The sequence below is a fragment of the Arvicanthis niloticus genome, chromosome 7 (genome assembly GCF_011762505.2).
Source record: "Arvicanthis niloticus isolate mArvNil1 chromosome 7, mArvNil1.pat.X, whole genome shotgun sequence".
NCBI classification, from domain to species: Eukaryota; Metazoa; Chordata; class Mammalia; order Rodentia; family Muridae; genus Arvicanthis; species Arvicanthis niloticus.
This window is the reverse complement of record NC_047664.1, coordinates 88,957,835-88,979,547: the sequence shown is the minus strand read 5'-3', so window position 1 is coordinate 88,979,547 and position 21,713 is coordinate 88,957,835. Positions and strand designations below refer to the sequence as shown.

General features: G+C 40.2%; 1 protein-coding gene and 1 pseudogene across 2 annotated transcripts in view; one reads left to right on the top strand and one right to left on the bottom strand.

The window, feature by feature from the left end:
- The window catches only part of Adamts3 (ADAM metallopeptidase with thrombospondin type 1 motif 3), a 212,053-nt gene that overhangs the window by 40,599 nt on the left and 149,741 nt on the right, over nt 1-21,713 (top strand). The gene's annotated exons all lie outside the window — the stretch shown is intronic.
- On the bottom strand, nt 18,340-18,459 carry LOC117713225 (small nucleolar RNA SNORA17; annotated as a pseudogene).

Below are 21,713 nucleotides of genomic sequence, written 5' to 3'. Positions count from 1 at the left end.
TTTTTTAAACAGTCTAATTTTCCCTGTCTCTGGTCTGCTATTTTTTTCTCTGAATAGTCTTTTCTACAGTTCCAACTCAAAAATCTAGAAGTTAACCTACAGCATTGTATGTTGAATTCAGTTTTCAAAGATGGTTTTCTTGGCTATTCTAGCTAAGGCAGAGAAGTCAGTCTAGTGTGTCTGTGGTTATCCGTGGCTTTAGTCTTCTTTGTTGATGCTGTTGTCAGTTTGAGTCTCCGGGGACATTTGCTGGGGGGTGGGGCTTGTAGTACCTAGGACAAAACTCTTTCCATGGATCTCTGACAACAATTGATAACACAGTTTCTGCTCAACAAATTAATATTGGAGGTCACTGGTGTAAGGTTTGGAACTGAGGATTGATTGCCACTGTGAAAGGTGAGTTACAAAAGCCTTCATTTGTTGTCTTTAGTTTCACCTGTAAGTGCTCATGAACCAAAGACAGACGTGTAAACATGAAATAGTTAACATTTAGAATTTCCAGCCTTTCGTATGAATGGATATTATCCACATTAATAATAATTCAAAGCTTTTGGTTTCTTTCTATTTCCCCTTTCACCTTTCATTTCCTTTCTTTTCCACATAATCCGGAGTGGTATCATCTTGACCTTAACACACAACTGAGTTTTACAGGTAGTAGTAGATGACAGCAGTGTTAATAATTGCTATTAAAGAACAGAAACACAACAAATCACCATGGCAACCTGTTTTTGTTTGTTTTAAGGAGAGAACCTTTCACATTTTGTAAGAACCTTATACTTTGGAGCAGTTCTTCGGAAGTAATGCAATACGCTGAAATGCTAACTTCTCAGTTAAGGTTGTCACTATAACAACCTGACATTCTCATTTCTGAGTCCGGAGCATGGATGACGCTACTTGTTTAAAGCTAATGTCTCATAGTCAATGCACAGTAAATATCACAACTATTGACTGTATGAAGACACAGGGCACCAGTCCCTGACACTAACCTGTTCCCTGCATCCCCAGAGTTTCAGCATCCTTAACTGAAGGAAACAATCCTGAGCACACTACCCCTTTCCCTCCTTCTTCTTTGGTCCAACTGTGTATTTGTAACTCTCAGTTTCTTTGACCATTTCTCCTTTAAAGAACATAACAAAGCCTCTTAAGGAAGAACAGATATGCCTGTAGCCCCTTGTCTGGGGTTCCTTGTGAGCTTCCCTCTCCTGCACTCACATTAGCATGTCTGTTGGTGGTGTCCTTGTTCAGGTCTTATGTGGACAGCCATGTTTATTCCCTAAACTTTATCGATTGGACTCACTCTCATGATTCCTTATGTTTTTATGATTGAATTTTTATCTTCTCTGCTTCTTGAGAGGTCACGAGGACACCTAGATCAAGCAGAATTGGATCATTCATTCATTCACTCTTTATTGATTATGTAATATGTGAAAACCATGGATGGACAAGTAGGTGTAGACTTTACTGCTATGGAATTCAGAGGATGGGAAACATTGCTTTGCTGTTTTAGCCACTCAACAGAGTGAATCATGAAAAGGTGTCACAGTGCTCTAACGAAATAAATACTACTTTATCAAATAAGTATTAGGTTAAGTGGCCTAGGCTGGGGATTGGGGAAGGTTTCTTTGGAGAAGGGCCGGTTGAGCTGTTTTAAGGGATCAGTGAGCATTTCTTAGAAATAGTGTCTTAGGAAGAGAGAGAACAGTTAGATTATAGAGTCAAGAGTGTCGGCAATGGCTGAGGTACCTGGAGCTTTATGAGAGAGCTCCTTTGTTACAGTTTCTGTAAATGTTATTCTGTTCATTCTAGCTAAAGTGGATGAGCACTGCACCAAATATACTTGTAGAAATGGTCTTATATTGTCAAAAAAATCTGGTTTGTAGATGAGAAAGTTAGGGCTTTATTTCTGTGAAGGGACATCGTGACCATGGCAACTCTTGTAAAGGAAAACATTTAAGTTGGGCTACCTTACAGTTACAGAGGTTTAATCCATGATCATCATGGTGGGAAGCATGGCAGCATCCAGGCAGACATGGTGCTGGAAAAGGAGCTGAGACTTCTACATCTTGATCTGAAGGCAGCGGAAAAAGACTGTGTGTCACACTGAGCTGGGCATAGCTTGAGCATAGGAGACCTCAAAGCCTGCCTCCACAGTGACACACTTTCTTCAATAAGGCCACACCGACTCCAACAAGGCCACAACTCAAAATAGTACCCCTCTCTATGGGCCAAGCCTTCAAACACATGAGTCTATGGGGACCATTCCTATTCAAACCACCACAATGAGGAATCCAGAGAATCAAGAATCTTATTAGTTTTCATAAAACTCCCAGACACCTGCTTTCAGAGCCTGCACTTTTGATCATTATTTTATTCTGATGCCTGGTGAAGTTTCTTAATATTCCACTTAGGCAATTTGAATTAAACACAGATATACATATGCAAATCTCTATGCACATTCATATTCCTTGTTTATATATATGTATAATGCATACAAAGCTGTGTGTACTAGTATTTAAAGTAAACCATATGGATATTTTGATACATTATGATATAATATATATAATTATGATATATATTATTTATCATCTGATTTTGAGACTCAGATTTGGATTTGGGGGATGCTGAGAGCATGGTGCCAGGCATTGGAGCTCATTGTTTTTACACATTCAGTAACTCAGACAGTTACTGTACACCGGCTCCATGAGACATGCTGCTTGACTTTGTAGGTCTCTGCTCCCATTTTAAACTTAGCACACAGAGAGTCTGTAATCAAGCAATTTGACTTTGAACTGATTTACTAGATGGGGAATATAGACGTGTGTTGAGAATCAGTAAATGTTCCTGAGCACTGTCTTAACAATTTGGTCTCCTCGGTTCAGCAGGTGAGTGAATTTGCTAGTGCCTGTTAAAATCCATGCCTCTGGCCTTATCCTCTTCTGTGAAAGCAGCTCATCTCCAGCCACAGTAGCTGCTTATAGCTTTAAATAGCACAGACGTGGCCTCTGCCAGCTCCCCGAGCCAGCTAGGGTTACGGTGGGGCCAGGGTAGCCTGGCTATGCGGTCTGTGCGAGGCCAGGGAAGGGGTTAGTGAGCTGGCCAGCTGCCTGGGCACCGGTGCAGGAGAGGCATGGAGCAGCACAGCAATTTCCTGCTTTGGGTGAAACCATAGAGAGGCTAGTGCTGGCTAAGCCTGGGCTTTCACATTCTTTTGTGGTACTTTACTGCCCACTCCCCTCCCACCCAAAGTTTCTCTCAAAGGAGATTTTTGATTTGTGCTGTTCACTGGTTCGTAGGGGTGACTGAAGGAGACCAGAATGGCCTCTCATCTCTCCAGTTCCTACTCAGTTTGCCTAGGATTTCCACTATTAGAAAATACATATATTACACTCTATTATGGATGCCTCTTAAACTTTTCTTTTGTTGTTAGTGTATGTGGCCATACATGCCAGGCATGCATGTTGACATCAGAGGACAACTCCTGGGAATTGGATTTCTCCAGGACCACATGGGTCCCTGCGTCCAACTCAGATCTTCAGGCTTAGCAGCAAGTGGCTTCACTAGCTGAACTTCTTGCTTGCCTCAAGTGAGGGATTTCTAGCTTTGATAACATTGCATATGCAGTTGAGTCAACTTGTTGCTGAAGACACAGAGGGTTGGCAGAGGAAACAGGAAGGCCACTGGGACTGGAACATGAGCACAGTCCAGGAAATGGGTTAGAGACTGGGAAGTTCTTGGGAAAGTAGAACATCAGATGGAGTCACTTGTGAAGACCACATGTATTCTGTATTTTGTTTTCTGTATTCTGCATTCTATATTCTGCATTCTGCTTTCTGTTTTCTGTTTTCTGTATTCTGTAATTCTGTTTTCTGTTTTCTGTATTCTGTTTTCTGTATTCTGTACTCTGTATTCTGCATTCTGTATTCTGTATTCTGCATTCTGCATTCTGCTTTCTGTATTCTGTATTCTGCATTCTGCATTCTGCATTCTGCATTCTGCTTTCTGCTTTCTGCTTTCTGTTTTCTGTTTTCTGTATTCTGTATTCTGTATTCTGTATTCTGTATTCTGTATTCTGCATTCTGCATTCTGCATTCTGCATTCTGCATTCTGCTTTCTGCTTTCTGCTTTCTGCTTTCTGCTTTCTGCTTTCTGCTTTCTGCTTTCTGCTTTCTGCTTTCTGCATTCTGCATTCTGCATTCTGCATTCTGCATTCTGCATTCTGTATTCTGTATTCTGCATTCTGCATTCTGCATTCTGCATTCTGCATTCTGCATTCTGCATTCTGCATTCTGTATTCTGCTTTCTGCTTTCTGTTTTCTGTTTTCTGTATTCTGTATTCTGCATTCTGCTTTCTGTCTTCTATTTTCCGTTTTCTGTATTCTGTGTTCTGCATTCTGTATTCTGTATTCTGTATTCTGTAATTCTGTTTTCTGTATTCTGCATTCTGTATTCTGTAATTCTGTTTTCTGTATTCTGCATTCTGTATTCTGTAATTCTGTTTTCTGTGTTCTGTATTCTGTTGTTTGTTGTCTTGTCTGTAGTTTGTAGTCTGTAGTCTGTTTTTCACGGGTTTATTTAGCCTAACTTCAGCATTACCCATTTCTCAGCTTCAAAGGTTGAGGTTGAAAGAAGATGAAAAATTGCATTTCTCCAAGTTCCATCAGGGGCCACCTAAGTGATTGAAGTATGTCCTGCTGATGTAACTAACTTCCTGTCTAAGATACACTGGTTGTGTTGGCAGTTTGTTTGACCTGCTTTGCTCCACATGCCTGACTTATAGAGGACTCCTCCTTGTAAACTCCTCCTTGGCAAAGTTCAAGAGGGGAGTCTGAGGATGGGTTTTCCCCCAGGTTCTCTGGGCAGGACTGAACGTTTCTTTGTGAGAGAGGCATTACCCATGTTTCAGGCTTTTATTTGATCCAGCTGGCTTACCTACAGTTTGTCTTGCAGCAGGTATTTTGTCTCAATGAAATGGAAGCATGAAAAGGGACATTTGTTTATTGTGATAGGCAGGAGTAAGGGTATTTGCCTCTGGGTTGCTTCCCAGTGTGATGCTAGGAACGCCCACATCGAGAGTGCCAGTGGGAGAGTGAAAGGCCTGGGGTTCACCTTTAGGACTGCATACAGGGTCCTTGGCTGTTAAAGTAACTTTCTGGTTTTAAACATGAGGAAACCAATTCTCAGAGTAATTCAACCAATATCAATGTGGGGCTGCCTGACTTTCTCAGTGGCAATGCAAAAAAAAAAAAAAAAGGAACCCATATACAGAAGCTTCTGCCTCCAGCACCTTCTACCTAGCACCTGGTTATCAGTCCAGAGTGCTTCAAGGAGGCCTTAGCGCTGCTTCCTGTTCTGTCTGGTTCTGTGGATTTGCTTCCTCAGCTCACTGAGATGCGTCAGGTAGTAATGGAGTTATTACTTATTTCAGCATTCCATTCAGCTGACTCCCTTACCTAGCTTTAACGAAATGCAGCTTCATCCTTGTGATGATCCAAGTCAGGAAGCCTAACGAGGCTCATTTTACGTACTACCCACAACAGGAACAAACTGCATAAGGATCCATTCTGGAAGTAGTGCTTGATCCTGTCTTTCCCATACTGGACATAAATGTCAGTTTCCTTTCTGGTATAATAGTGGTGGTAAGTGTGACTTCGTCACTGCCTCATAGGTTACCCTGAGCAATGAATGATTCATGCAAGCCTGTAGTACAGTGCCTGAGGTAGACATAGTTCACCCACTTCTTTAGACTTGCTCTCTGTGTTGCTTACATGGTCTTGCCATTGCCATAGGATGTGGCCAGTGGGAACAAATTTAGAAAAGGCATAGTGATGTTTTCCTGGGGAGAACAGTAGATCTGTAACACTTCTGAGGACCAGGTGCATGTGCCTTCCTGCCTGTCCCCACTCTTCTCTTCCAAGTCCTTCCATTTCCTTGATCCTGACAGCTCCCCCATTTTTTTATTTCTGAAAGTGTGTTGGGTGACTACATATCAGGAGTGTGCCAGATCCTCTGGGGACAGATTATAACAAGACCATGTGAAGGAAGCCAAAGGAATATTTTTAAATATATGAACTAAAACATAAAGAAAGGCTGTATGTGGGAGGGGGGGAGAGAAGAGGATGGATGGATAGATGGATGGATGGAGGGAAGGAAGGAAGGAGGGAGGAGGAGAGAGAGCATAAGGAATAAAAATTGCACTAAAGCTTATGGCGGTTAAGCTTTAAAAAGCAAATACATTTGGTAACTTTTAATTTTGGTGATAGAGAACAAGGCACATTGGTGTTTCAAAGCATCTTTTCCCAATAGAGCCAAACTGAGGTTAGATGTGTGGTAGCTTATGGTACATACATTGAATTTTGGTCAAGAAACTGTCCTTACCCTAACCCTAACCCTAACCCTAACCCTAACCCCAACCCCAACCCCAACCCCAACCCCAACCCCAACCCCAACCCTAACATCTCATTGAATCTTGATCAAGAAACTGTCCTTGAGAAGGTGACATCTCAACTCTTGTGCTTAACAAGCTGTGCCTTCTTATTCTTTCCATCAGCTGAAGTGGTCTCATGTTCGGATCATATGTTAAAAATATTGTTCAGGTTATGCCTGGAAATAATGTCACTATGAGTCACTTTTGAGTGGGCTGCATTTTGGTAGGCTCATTGATTTTGTGAGCTAACAGAAGCAATACACATATCATAAGTTGTTTTCATAAGCTTTTAAGAAGTTTTCAGTGCAGAATTTTCATATATAATCCTCAATTTAAATGTAAGAAAATATGTAGAATTGTTTTACATGCTACATAGGACAAGTCATACATTTTCTTATGTATCTGATTTTAATTTTATTGGTATTTGCATACAGTTTTACTGTTTGGCTTAATTTATTTTCATTGTACCAAAAAAACCCCTATTAAATAACATGTGGCTGTTGCATGATACCACAAGACCTTGCTTTTTTTTTTTTTTTTTTTTGTCTCATGTTGTTTTTAATTGGCATCATTGTGTATCTCTGTGGGTGAAATGTGATGCTTTGATACATGGGTATGAAACAGGGGTCTTGGCCTAAGATGGTAGGTCTAGTATGTCAGGTCTGGCTACTTGTCCCAAAGACAGAGATGATAAAAAGAAGGAAAAGGATTTTGATCAAATGGACATTTTGGGACAATGGAAAGGGCACGTCTCCACTCATCTTCAAGGATGAGGCATGAGTTTGGTTTGAATAGAGGAAGGACTCAGGCAAACACCAAAAGGTATGTGCACAAACAATCTTAGGCTGTGGTTCATGGTCATTGCCTTAGGTCCTATTGTGCAAGGTCACTGTGCAGATGTTCCCTTTGCTTAAGGTGACAATCCAGTTCCTATGAGATTATTGCCTCAGCTTAAGGTTGCTCTCATCCTGGGCTGATCTGTTGGGAAGACTTTACTCTTCCTGGAATGGAATCTTGGTGACTAAAGGTTTATTAATGAAGAATGGAGACCTCTAGGCATCTGAGAGATCTGGAATGTGATGTAAAGCCTAATAATAAGAAACGGTGCTTGCATCTGTTCTTCTGCCTTCTGGCCCAGGATCATCTGACAGACCTTAGTGCTGCAGAATTATTAAGGGCTGATTACTCTGTCTAGGCAGATATAATCAGTTGACTATTCTGCAAGTGTGTCCTTTTCTGGACAGTAATTTGTCTGTAGAAGGAAAGTGGCCATTCTTGCCTAGTGGCTGTCTCACCACAACTGGAGTAACTCCAAGGATGCTGAATTTCTTCTTAGAATTCAATATAGGAAGCTGTCCGGAGCAGACAGGTCTCTAAGGAAAATGAACATTAATACTGAAATGTTTGTCATGTCAATTCTAAGGATTTCTGATGTTTTGAAAACCAGCTATCCATGTAAGGTAATCTGGACTGTTGCCTGTTAACAGATGCTCCAACGTTTTGAAGTAGAGCGAGTGTCCAGGTGTTCAGAGGTCTCTATAAATTGGCTAAGTTTTAGAAACTATGATTTGTACTTCCCACAATTATAGTTAACTCAGTCATTCTGGATTTCTGATGGGGTTGAAAACATATAGCTATTGACCTTAAGAGAAAAGACTTGAGTGGATGGTCGTCAGCTGACATTCATCCTAAAGCCAGGTTCAGAACTACATGTTTTAGTTAGAATAGATGACAGAGGAGCTGGTTAGTCAACAAAAGGATGGACTGGGTATTAGGAGTATCCTGTACCTCACTGGTACAAATTGGCATAATTATGTTCTAATTGTATTTTGAAAGAAAAGTTTCATTTTAACAGGAAGGGTGATGTGTAGGAGGAGCTAAGGTAGGAGGAGTACTGAGAGGAAGAAAAGGAGTAAGAAGAGGAGAAGAAGAAAGAGAGGAGAAGCTAGGTGAAGAAAGAGAGAAAGAGGGGGGAGACAGGGAGGCAGAGGTTCAAGTATCTCCACCAGTCAAAGATAGATGTTATATCTAGGTTGGTCAGTGGGTTACACCTCTGATTGAACAATTCCAAATTTATAAAGCCTATGATTAACATTATTTTTAAAAAATGTATAAATGCAAAAAGGAAAAGGGGGCATGGGATAGGGGTTTCCTAAGAGGGGTGGGGGAATGGGGAAAGGGGATGCCATCTGAAATGTAAATAAAATATCTAATAAAAAAAAGAAAAAAAAAGAAACGGTGCTTGCTCTTGGCTTTCTAGTTTCAGTCTAGAAGTGCTGGGTTAGATTTTTAGATGGGTTTTCATTGAGTGACTAATAAGCTTACATGCAGAGAGTCAAGCCTTTTTTTTTTTTTTCCAATCAAAAGGAGAAAGATGCAAAGTGCCGGGCCATCAGCTCCTTTTCATTTATCTTGTGGGCCCAAGTGAAGAATTGGTGCTTTGTAGCAAAAGCAGTTTCTAAGTATACTTGTGTGTGTGTGTGTGTGTGTGTGTGCGTGCGTGCTGTGGAATGGTCACATTGAGCATATCCATTACTTCAAATAGTCATCACTGCCTTGTTATAGGAACATTAATTACAATCCCCTTTAACTTTTGAAGTAGATGAAGCATTATTATTAACCCTGTTTACCACTGTGTGTAATTGAGGACTTAGTCTTCTAGCTAAGTGATATCTGACTACACTTTTTTTCTTGATTCTTTGTGGTGATGGGGTCTACCCCAAGGTCTCCATGCCTGTAAGGCAAATACTGTAATATTGGGCTACAACCATCCTCAGCCTAAAGCTTTTTGTTTTCAAAACATTAATCATATAAACACCCAAACCTTTAAAGAGTATAATTTTCAGGTAAAAAAATGAGTTTCCTCCCCCTTTAAATTATATTTGTTAGATATTAGGGAATTAGCATGGCATGGTTGTACATGTCTGAAGTCCTAGCACTTAGTAGGGTAAGGCAGAAAGATTGCAAGTTCAGAATGAGCCTAGACTATATAACAAGACTTATTCTCAAAAAGCGACACTTTCTCTTTCCCCTAAAGTGAATAGATTGTTTTAGAGTTCCTTAAAAGGCAAAGAAGTCAATTTTCTGTCACTGCCAAAAACCAGCTTCAAGGAGGGAAGTTTAGTTTTGGTTCATGCCTGGAGAGGTTTCAGTCATTGGCTACTTGAGTGTGTGTTTCTGGACCTGTGTTGGTAAGATACCCTGGAGGCAGGATATGGCTGCTCACCTTACTGCCAGAAAGCAGAGAGAAGACCAGCAAGGGCCTGAGGACAAGGTGTGTCCTCCAAAGGCAGATCCACTCCGGACCTCAGCAGTCAGTTTAGCAATGGATTCTTCGATGTACCTCATGGATTTCCTGCCCAAATCATCCAGTCTTCTCAACAGTGCCACCAGCTGGGGACAAAGCCTTCAACACTGGAGCTTTGGGATCCTGAAATGCAGACTGAATATGCGTACTTTTATTTTTACTTAATTTTTGGAATAGTGAATTGCTGTCTCTTTGCTATAAATGTTATTATTGGGCAATGTCCCGAGTTGGTAAGACTAACAGTTATTCATTTAGTAAAGGGATGATTCTCTTCTCCCATCCACTTGGATAGGTAAAGCAGTCTAAAAATACAAATGTGTGTTCAAGTTGAGGCATTAAGGCTGAATTTGAAGCAGTTGTTGGTATCATGAGAAATAAAGCTCTTTAATATTGACTCAGTTCTTGATAGCCTACCCCCGGCACTGCTTGAAGTTAACATTTTAACTTTTATAATGGTTATAACCTTTTAAAAGTGTCTTAAGCATTGTTCCTGTTGTCAGAAATGAAGACTGTTCTTTTTTTGGTTATGATTCATTTTTGTATTGGATCCCAAGCAGAGGGTTACATAAGTGAGGTGCTTGAATTGAACAGAGACTTGTGTGGGAGACTTCAAAATTCCATCCGATGATAAGTATAATCATCCTGCATTTAGTCTGAAGTTAGTAATAAAAATGGCTTAAGTTCAGAGAATCACTTTTTAAATTCTTCTCCATAGTACGTGGGATGAAATAGACTCAGGCTTGCCGGTGTCCTTAGTCTCCTCTTGGGGTGACTGACCTCAGTCCTTTCTCAGTTTGAGGCCTTTGAGTCTGCAGTGTTCTAAACTGCTTCAAGAACTACTCAATAAGCAAAAGCCCTATTATCCATCAAGGGTTTAATGAGGACAATGTAGGAGGTACTGTTTAACTCATTTTGCAGAAGAGAATATCTCATGGAACTCAAAAGTTCCTCAGTTGAAGAGAAACTAATTGGATTAAGACATAGTTAATGAGTGTGTACATACTGACAGGTGTTGGAAAGATCAAGGTCTGTTGTGATTGCTAAGGATGAAGCTTGTTCCACTCCTCCCACTCAGAAGGCCACTGGTGGGTGGAAACATTCACATTGTTGTTTTCTGATTCTGAATTTTTATGTAGGAGAGAGGATGTACCATTTCCGATGTGACTATGTCATTCCTTCACTTCTTGTCCGTTTCAGTAATTCAGCTTGCCATCATCCCACTCAGACTCTGTCTCTTCAGAGATGGGCATGCTTTTACTTGAAACCCATGGGGTTTCCTTCCTTGCATGATTTAGAGGAAGCTTACGGCTGTGTTTTCAATGGAAGTCATGAAAGCCATCTCAAGTAGAAATCAAGATATTTTGACCTTATTTCAAATGATATCTGGGTAGAGCATCTTGTGGACTTGTTGAAATCATCTTGTTCATTTTCTGAAGGCGTGAAAGCTTTGTAGAACTTGGGGACAATTACAGGTTAAATTTGGCTTTCATAATAAACTAATGATTGTTCTATCCCAGGCAGGACACCAAGGGCTTTATGTGTGTTCTGTTACCCAGACTTAAAGACCTCATAAATCAGAGTCAATGTTTTCTCTGCCTCCAATACCATGTTGAAATTGATTTCAGAGGTTAGTTGCTATTTGTAAGAGAGTGTAGTTGTTGGAGAAGTAGAGAAGTCACTGTGAGGAATTGGTTCTAAGTAGAAAGGGCCCAGATTTCTTATCATATATGCATATTTGAATTAAGGGCTTTGAGTAGGAAAGACACTATGTAAAATGTTTTGGTGAAGATGTATATTCTGAAGTATAGACTGCTCTCTTACAAACCCCACAGTCCCCCTAATGCTTGAGTCTTGACAGATATGAAACTGTATTTGGGGTATCAGTGATAGAGTTGCTGGCAGAGTCCAGCTAGCTGGATGCCAATCTGATGCATATCTTGAGAGAAAAATTACCTCAGAGAGGAAGACTAGATGCTATGATCTTGGTTTGGTTTTGAATGCCAAGAGTCAGAGAAATTCTGAACCTAGGGAAATGTCTTTCTTTGTGTTTTTATGTGACTACAGATCTCAAAAGATTTGTATCTGTGTCTGCCCAAAAATCTGAGAGAAGCCTGCCCTCAATGTGTGGGGAACATGACTTGGAGTCTTTTAGAACTTTTTGTGACGTATACAGGCTTAGGGGTCCTGTATCATTAAGACTTTTATTAAAGTAGATCAGGGTCATTGGCGATGGCAGATGGGAAAGGCCCAGCTATGCAGAGCTTACAGAAACAACAGTTATAGCATGAAACATGGTGCTGAGGGAGAGGGGACGATGATACATTGAGAGTTGGAGATGGAGGAGGGAAGGCGGTGGGAGAAGGAAGAGACATGAACATGTGGAGGGCAGAGTGAAAAAGATGCTGAAGAGAAAGACTTAATAATATGTAGATACCTAGATGGGAAAAGGAAATGACAGTCTTTATGGATGAAACTATAGAACTATGAATACAGACATGACAAGTAGAGGGAAAGCAGGGGTCAGCAAGAGCTTTGGCATGGCCCCATAGCAGAACATAGAGACAGCTGCCTGTGGTGATGAAGAGCAGAGTGCTGACCATGTCTGTACTCTAGGATGTTGTGAAGTTAGATAGGGAGAAAAGAATTGAATGGTCATGGTGGAGTATAGAAACTCAGTTGAGTAGCCATGCAGTAGCTATTCAACAAGAAGAGAGAGGAGTGCTGAGAATCCAAGTATTGACTCATTCTTGGGTTGAGTTCAGAAGGGGGCTCTGTAACAGTCTTCCAGAACCACAGTAACCAGAAGAATTATAAACGTGGGGTGTGATCCCTGGCTGCCCCAAGAACAACAAATGATGCCAGGTTGGTGAGTACACGAGGTCTTCTGTGGACATCTATGCTTTCCAGCTCCTTAGAAAGTGAGAGGGCAGGCTTGAGTGCTCTGGAACAGAATCTCTGTGTATGTACATTCAACACAGGCAGATGCATGCCCCCCCCCCCCCCAATTTACACCCTGGTTTCGGGTAGTTTCTGCCACTTTCCTCCTTCATCCACTACAGTACAGTTGGCATATTGAGCATTACATTATAGACCGCTTCCTTTTCCATCAAAAAAGAAAGCCAAAGCAGTGTGAGAACTATCTCTGATACATTATTGTAGAGTATAAAGCATGACAGATGCCAAGGTCAGCATGGTGTTGAAAATTAATTTTGGGATAGTGATAAAGCAGCTTGCAGGTTTTATTTTTCCATGTGAAAAAATATGTTCTCACATTTCATCTGAGTGGGATTTGTATTGACTTGAATGACTATTCTTATCTATTAGCATGTGAGTGACCCACTGAAATAAGATTCTCCTGCTGGGGTACTATTTAGTTTTAGATCCAGAATTTTACTTACTATAAATAAAGACATCTACAGTGCTATTAAAGTTTCATATTCACACTTAAATGTATCAATCTGTTATTTTTGAAATAGTTTTGTATTTTAATAATGGTAAGACATTTCTCATTGCAGTTAAGAAAAATAAAATGGGAAATACAGTCTGATGTGGTTGGCAGACTCTGCTGTTTGTTGCTGCTTACATTTTATTTGATATGTATATTAGCCACTCCATATTCTTATAATGAAATACCTGATACAGCTCATAAAGGTTAAAGGATTTGCCTAGTTCGTTGTTCTGGAGACTGTAATTTAAAATCAGGTATTATCTTCAGCCTCTGGCAAGCTTGGAATATCATGGCAGGATGCAGAGAGTAGGAGCAAATACCTTGTGGGTTAGAGAAAATACAATTATGTGGTATTTATAAATAATTGATCATGCCCTATTTAAATGTTACTACAGGTTACTAAAGGTTAATAAAAAAAGTAAAATGAAATATTACTACCTGAAAAAAAAGAAGGGGAGGGGAGATGGAGGAGGGAAGAGAGCTGAGAAGAAAGAAAAAGAAATGGACTGTGATTTCATAGTTGTTTTCAGGATGATGCTAAGGACCCCAGGTTCATGCAGTAAGGCCACTGGTCACAACCAAGCTTTTTTTTTTTTTTTTTTTTTTTTTTTTTTTTTTTTTTTTTTTTTTTTTTTTTTTTTTTTAGCAGTGTCCAACAATAATCTTGTGAGATACACCAAAGGTGCTTGGTAAAATCCCAGATACCTAGAATGTTTATCATGAGCTTTATATGGAAGTTTGCAGGCTAGTGCAACAAAAGTACTCCATCAGAGGAGACTCAGGTCGCCTGTGACCACACTCTGGGAAACCCTGCACTGCAGGTGATCTGATGTCAACCTGTGACTTGCCAGAGACAGTGGAATTCTGTGATGCTAGTTTATGAACATGAGATCATTTAGTGTAGAACCATCCTTTTCCCAACAGGACCAAAAATTCTCTTGTGGTGACAAAGGAGGTAACCCTTACATTTTGAAATCACATTCTCCTGTGAGATGCCTCTCTCATATGCATGAACTGATGGTGTGTATGTGTAACATAACTCCAGAACTCCAGAGAGATATACTTTGTGTGTTTCCCTTTTGTTGGAAATATGCTGGCCTCCTCCCACAGATACACTGCAGCAAAAGTGTCGTTCCCTATATATTTCCATCAAAACATATTCTCATGCATGTAGTTCCTCCACCCCCTAAAAATAAAGTGCTTTTCCCTTCCAGGCTTTTGTAGTAAAAACCTCAACCCCTAAGATTGCCCAGAATGGTCTGTATCTCTGGGGTTATGTGACCTTCCTGCCTTTGCCTCCCAGTGCAAGGCTTGCAAGGATATGCCCCTCCATGCTTCATTTCTCTCATCATCAGATGGTTGGGTTCTAGTGTCTTTTTTCTTACTGAAACATGGGTGATATTGGCATTCTCTGTGCCACAAGGCTGTCTTCTGATTGATTAGTTTGAATATTTGACATATTATTTTACAAATTTGGGATTCCTCTTTAACTCTATCCTTTCAGTGAAAGCAAGAGGAGAAGGAAGAGTTCTCCATGTTCTCCAGATGTGTCTGTCTGTAGCTCTTTTGTCATATGACATAAGTTATGATTAAGTTATAAATTAAGGAGCTAATGATGTAGAGGCTCAGACCTCACGAATTTTTTATTTTTTATCCATGATAGAGATATACTCAGGGTTCTGCAGCACTGTCTGTATATCTATTTCCACAGCACAGGTCTCAGTTTTTACAGTTATCTTTAAGCAGAACAATTCCAGCAGCCTTGCCCTGCTTCTAATTGGAATGTGTGGACACCATAGGAAGCAAGTCTTTCCTCAGTTGGGGCCTGAATTTCCTATCAGGTGACATCTCTTTATGCAGGCCTGGTGTGATACAGGTTTATAGAGTTGGAAAGCTGACAAAGACAGGGACTGGATTTATACCTGGGAGACATAGTGGGTGATAAAACTTATCTTTGTGAAATATGATGGGAGTCCTGTAGGTTTTGAACTTTGAAGATATGATATCAACCTAGTAAATTTTCCTGATATGTGCCTGAATGCTTTTTGATACAGATTTTTTTTGAAGTAGTATAAGCTAAACTATATAGAACTATAACCAGCATCTTTAGAAACTGAGGGAAATTGTGCAAGGAAGCCACCTGTCCACATGAAGTGAAGAGACCATTGTGTCACTGTTCTCCCTACTAGACTCTAAAATGAACCTCACTGATCATGAATTCTCCTTAGAGAAATTTCAGTACAACTAAAACCACGGACATCTAGTGTAATCCATGATCTCTGAGACCTGCTGTGTGGGTTCTACAGGTAGAACCTGTAAGGACTCCAGATGTTCTAGTGTTTGGGTCCTGGAGACACATTTCTATGCCTGTGCCTGACAGCAATGCTTGTAAGAATTAGTATCCATCATGGAACCATCATTCGGCTTACAGTAAAGGTTGGAAAGGATCAATCTGATCTAGTCTGTGAAAGGAAAGGCAAGCTCTAGTTCCCTTGGCGGTGACAGTCTACTATGGAGTTATTTTGCATGGTAAAATGTCTCTAAAATGAAAGCTTTTATTGACCAATATTGCTTTTGCCAACTGAATTCCAAAGTGGTAGCACTCAATTAATTCATCGAAGATATGGCAAGGTTAATAATAATAATAATAACACATGGTTATTCTATGGTATGATTGTGGATCTTTCTTTCTTAGGCCATCATTGTAGGAGTGACAGCTGATTCGGACGGAGCAAAGTGATCAATTTTCTCTATAAATTGATAATTCACAGTAATTGATATGAGAAGAAATAAGAAAGTTCTTACTCCCTACCAGCATATTGACTAGCACACTGATACACACGGATGCGCATGCACACTCACACACACACACACACACACACACACGCACACACACACACGCACACAGACAGACAGACACACACACACACACACGCACGCACGCACACAGACAGACAGACAGACAGACACACACACACACACACACACACTAATGTATAACTAATAGGTAAGCCACCAATTTTAATTTGAGCAATAATTGAGGCCTTCCTCTCCCCAGACCAGAGATACCACCCTGTGAGAAGGGAAAGAGTCCCCAAATAACCCTATGGGGATATAGTCAACTGACTTCTTACTAGGATGCCAGGAACACTCAAAGGAAATAATAGTTTGTTCCAACAACTCGTGTTGAAAAGACTGGATGTTCACAAGCAGAATAACAATCCATATCCTTTATCTCATACTGGATACAAAATGGAGTTATTTTTAAAGCTTCCAACATTTGATCCTATCCATTAATATACCAGAAAAAAAAACAGGGAAAAATCTTCATGACTTTGATTTGGATAATATATTTTTAAAAGCTTGTTTTCATATATAGCTAAAGAACAGGCATTGAGAGCAAAACCAGCCAAGTGGAATTACATCTAATTCAGAAGCTTCAATGTAGGAGAAATAAGAAAGTTCTTTCTCCCTAACGGCATATTGACTAGCACAGTGATACACACACACACACACAAGGTAGAAGTGAAAAGGTAACTGATAGACAACATTGGCAAACCATATACACAGTGGTTAAAATGTAACATATATGAGGAACTCATATATATATAAGGCTCGAACAGACCCTTCTCCAAAGGATGACAAATAGACAGTAGATAGTGGAAAGGTGTTCTACCACACCTGTCATAGAAATGCTAGCCCCACCACTAGTGGACTCCACCTCACATTTGTTGAAATGGCTGTTATCAGCAGAAAGGCAAGTGTTGGATGTAAGGTGGACCCTTGCAAACTGATTGTGAGAGAGTGAGTTGGGACAGACACAGGAAAATTGTATAGAGCTCGTTAAAAAGAGATGAAAGGTATACTGTAGTACCCAGTACTCACAGTTTTGGATACAAATAGAGAGGAAAGTTTGGAGATGTCATAGAAATAATTTCAGTTCATGTCCATCATTGCAGCACTTAATGAACAAGATATAGAAACAATATAAGCATCTATTAGTGTATGGAATGAAGAGAAGGGGGGATGAGGACACACAACAGAATTTCTTCAACTTAAAATAGAAGGCAATCCTGGCATTCATGAAAATGTGAGTGAACCTGGATAACCAGTTAAGAGAAATAGATCAGACACAGGAGCTAAACATTACCTGTCATTTAAAGGTAAATTCTGAACCCATCAAACTCAAACAGAATAAAGGGATCTTACAGGGAGATACGTGGTGGAGATAGTGAAACATTGGTCAAAAGTTACAAACTTTTTAGTTTTAAGAAGAATAAGGGCCAGAGAGATGGCTTAGTTACCCATATAAAGCCACATTGAGAACATGAATCAGTAAGTCAAACCCTGAGGAGGTGAAGACAGGTGGATCCTCAGGTCTCACTGGCCAGCCAATCTATCAAACTTAGTCTGGTCTCATGGTCCTCTAGTTTCTGGAGCTGGGGTTATGGGTTTGTGGTACCAGGCCTTTCTTATCATCTACACATCAATTGTGATATGCTTTAAAAATGTAGTTATTAGGGTCAGTGCCATGAGGAAAGAATTAGTGTTTAGAATTAGTGTTTAGAATTAGTTAGTTAGAATTAGAATTAGTGTTTAGAATAAGTGAAACAAGTAAATAGTATGCTAGCAAAAGCCAAGTTATGGCTCCCCCACCTCTACTTTCATCCATGTGTCCTTGCATGGAAGATGGGCGTGTGAAGAAGTATGGTGTGAAAACGCTGTTCTATGAACCGCTGATCCAACATATTTGTTGTCAAACTGACATGGAGGGAGGGGCAATCAAGCAAACCTGACATCCTGGGGACTGATGATGGTGCTTTTCCTGAAATTTATTGTTGAGGGGTTGTCCTTCTTTTGGGAAAAGAGAGATTAAAGGAATGTTGGGCTAGCCAGAAAAACAAGTACATTTGAACTATTTAATATTATGACTGTTGTGTTGATGGTTTACCCAGATGCAAATATGTAACCTAGAATAGAATTGTAAAGATCACATATATTGCCCTTTTTGAGAATTATGACATTGGGCAAGGGCCATCTCAGGTCTGCCTCCCAACCTCCAGGCATACATGACCCCGGACTGGTGGTCATCTCAGGCTAGTTCCCTTTCCAGGCCTCTATGCTCTATGGGTAGTCTTCTTAACTTGCTTTTTTTCAGGGAGTATTAGGCCACTAATTACAGGTCAGAACACTGAGCTCAGACATGGCGTCTCTCCTCTCTGCCACCTCCTGATGCGTAGGTGACACAGAAGCCACTCCTGCAAAGCCTCTATGGGCAGTTTAGTTGTAAGTCTTACATTAACATCTTTATTCAGGTTGGGAAAGTTACAATTCTACTTTTCATTTGCTTAAACTTTTTTTCCATGGATGTTGAATTTTTCTAAGTGTGTTTTGTGCTGTCTGTTGAGATGATCACTGTGATTTTTAAAAAATCTTTAATTATGTACTCATGAAACATTACATCATCTGGACTTCAGTGTGGTACTATACCAAGTTACCCAGAGGAGGAACATACACATTATCTAGAGTCTTACTAAAAATATATAACCCCAGAGTCCGGTAACTAAATTGCTATCTGTATTAAATAAATTAATCTTTTTATGTTGAGATAAACTGTAGATTCTGTTCCATTGATAAGAAATAATACAGGTCTCCCATGAACTAATACAGAGGTTCCATGTAACCTTTACCTGCCTTCCCAAATGAGAAAGCATCATAGAAATGCAATACAAGAAAGGGCGGGGAATGCAGGTCAGTTGGTGGCGTCCTGATGTAGCATGCACAGATCTCTGTGCATCTGCATTGTCTGGAACAGTTAACTAAAAATCCAGCTATGTTGGCATGCATCTATAGCTGTAGTACTCTAGAGTAATCTAGAGCTGGACTATCAGAAGGTCAACCTCATCCAGTGCTATATACTGAGGTCAAGTGGTGCAGTAAGACCATTTTTTTTTTTTAAAGTGAAAGCTGAAGTCTTTTGTTACAACCAAAATGCAGATGTTGATATACTTAAGATTCAGGCCAATTACATCATTTAAAGGATTGTCCATAACACCTTTTAGTCATGCCTTCCTTCTTCTTACTTCTCCCCTTTCTAGTCTCTGGAAACTGTTAATATGCCTTTATTTGTATACTTTTACCATTTGAAGAACATGGTGGTAGAGGGTGGAGAGATGGCCCATTGATAGGGGATTCAAGTTCAATTTTTAGCAGTCCTGTTTTGTGGCTCAGAACTTGTAACTCCAGAACTTGTAACTTGTAACTTGTGGCCTGTACTTGTAACTCCAGTTCCAGGGAATCTGATGCCCTCTTCTGGTATGTGAAGGCATTCATACACACACACACACACACACACACACACACACACACACACACACACACACACACACACACACACACTCTTATGCCCACAGGTAAGTGTAGTCCTTACTAGCTTCATTAATGAAGTTTCTTTTCACAACAGGCAAAGACCATTCAGAAGACCACAGCCAATTATAATGCAGAGTTGTGGATCCCAGTCTCCTTGGACCTGTGTATAATGCATTTCCCAAACCTGAAGCTTGGGAATCACTGTGGTTAGGGGGTAAAAGATTGTAAGAGCCAGAGAATAAGGGAGTTTTCTATGAAGTGTCTCCCAGAAACATCAGAGGCTTCACCTTGAGGTCTCACACTGCCATGGCTCCCTGCACAAAGGAGAATGGGGAAAGGCTCATGAGAACTCAACCATGTAAGGAATGCTGGGAGCAAGAAAGAGAGTCTTCCTTAGGGAACACCATAGCAATTGGTTATCCAATGAAAATGGGCTGGCCCTGAAAATAGACACATTATACATTAGACTGAGAAAGCTTAACTTCTGTATTTAGAAATATATATGTATATTATATATGTACATATACATGTATATGTAGCAACAATAATGAAAAAGAGGACCATGAATTGTGAAGAGGTGTATATGGGCAGGTTGGGCTGTATATGGACAGGTTGGGGTGTATATGGGTGAGTTTGGAAGGAGGAAAGGGCTGGAGTAAATAATACATAAAATATAACCTCAAGTCCATGTTAAGAAATGGAGTATATGAAGAAAAAATAAATGAAAGTAAAATTAAAAAAATAAAGCAAAAACATTCCCAGAAAATTAAATAAATGAAATTATACTCATCGAGGGGCTGGGTCCATCAGTAGTTTGCCAGTTTCCATGTCATATAGTCTCTTGAGAGGGGCTGTAACAGGCCTTATTTAACTACTTACCTGCTCCATCTATCTGTCTGTCTGTCTGTCTATCTATCTATCTATCTATCTATCTATCTATCTATCTTGAAAATCTACCTTCCTTTATAAGTAGTTTTTTTTTTTTTAAAGAATGTAATTCTTTTCAATCCTTTGTGCAAACTACTACATAATGAGATTACTGTCTTATTGTCTCTTTAGCTTAGAAGTCAGCCCACTCTTTTCCAAGATGGGTGTTGTACTTAACATATATTTGACATATACTTGGCACGTGTGTGAGCGGTCTCTCCACAGTTGAGTGATGCTGTCTCTGGATAGCCTTTCTGATAGGAGAAAGACTGCCCTCTGTTCTTTCAGTTTGGATTTCCCTGGTGACAAGTGGCCTTGCCCGTGCATAATTTCACAGTCATAGCTCCTTAGACATGTAAAAATGTGTTCATGACTTTTTCTATTTTCTGCTTGAATTTTTCTTCTCCCTTCTCCTTTTTTTCCCAAAGACTGTGATTTATCGGAACACTTTCCCCCTGACATTTATTTTGGAGTCCTTATCAGATGACGACTCCAGTCATCTTAGTGTCAGAATCCATCTTCCTTTTCAGTTTAGTTTGATATTTTGCAGGCTTTTACGGTGATGAGTGATTTTTTTTTTATTGAAATTTGGATTTTTTTCATGTATTATGATAGTTTGGATCTTTCCAAAATCTGTTTTAACTGACTTTCCTCCCTTTCTTTCTGACATTGCTGTGACATATGGAGTGAGGGGAAGGACTACCGTGTTGCAGCCAGACGAATCACTTGGCTGCTCCTCATACCTAAGGACAATGACTGTTCCTTGCAGCTGTCGGAGTTGGAGTCTGACTCTCCTTACCTTACTATAATCACGTTGAGTTGATCTCCACTGAGAGCTGACCTCATTGTGCAGCAGTGGAAGTCCTATTAACTCACACACCATGGCCGCCCAGTGGGGAGAAGAAACCTAATTACCACCAGTAGGCATGAGACTGTTCGTCTTCTACGTGATCCTACTGACAACACAGAAGAGTCAGGAAGGGCTGGTTACTAACTGGTCTGAAACTCCTCTCTCTCTCTCCACTTAAGGTTTTTATTCACATGGTTTTTCTTACACCTCAACCTGAGAAAGTGGGAGTCTACACGCTCCATTTAGCCTGGAGTGAGCATGGCTGTGTTGGTCTTGAATATTCCCATGTCTTTGTCTGAACCATAGCTGTTATTATCTAAAAGTTTTTTGTCTTCCTTGGCTGACCTGTTGTTGGTACTTTGGCTAAGGAGAGCATACTCTTGCTGTT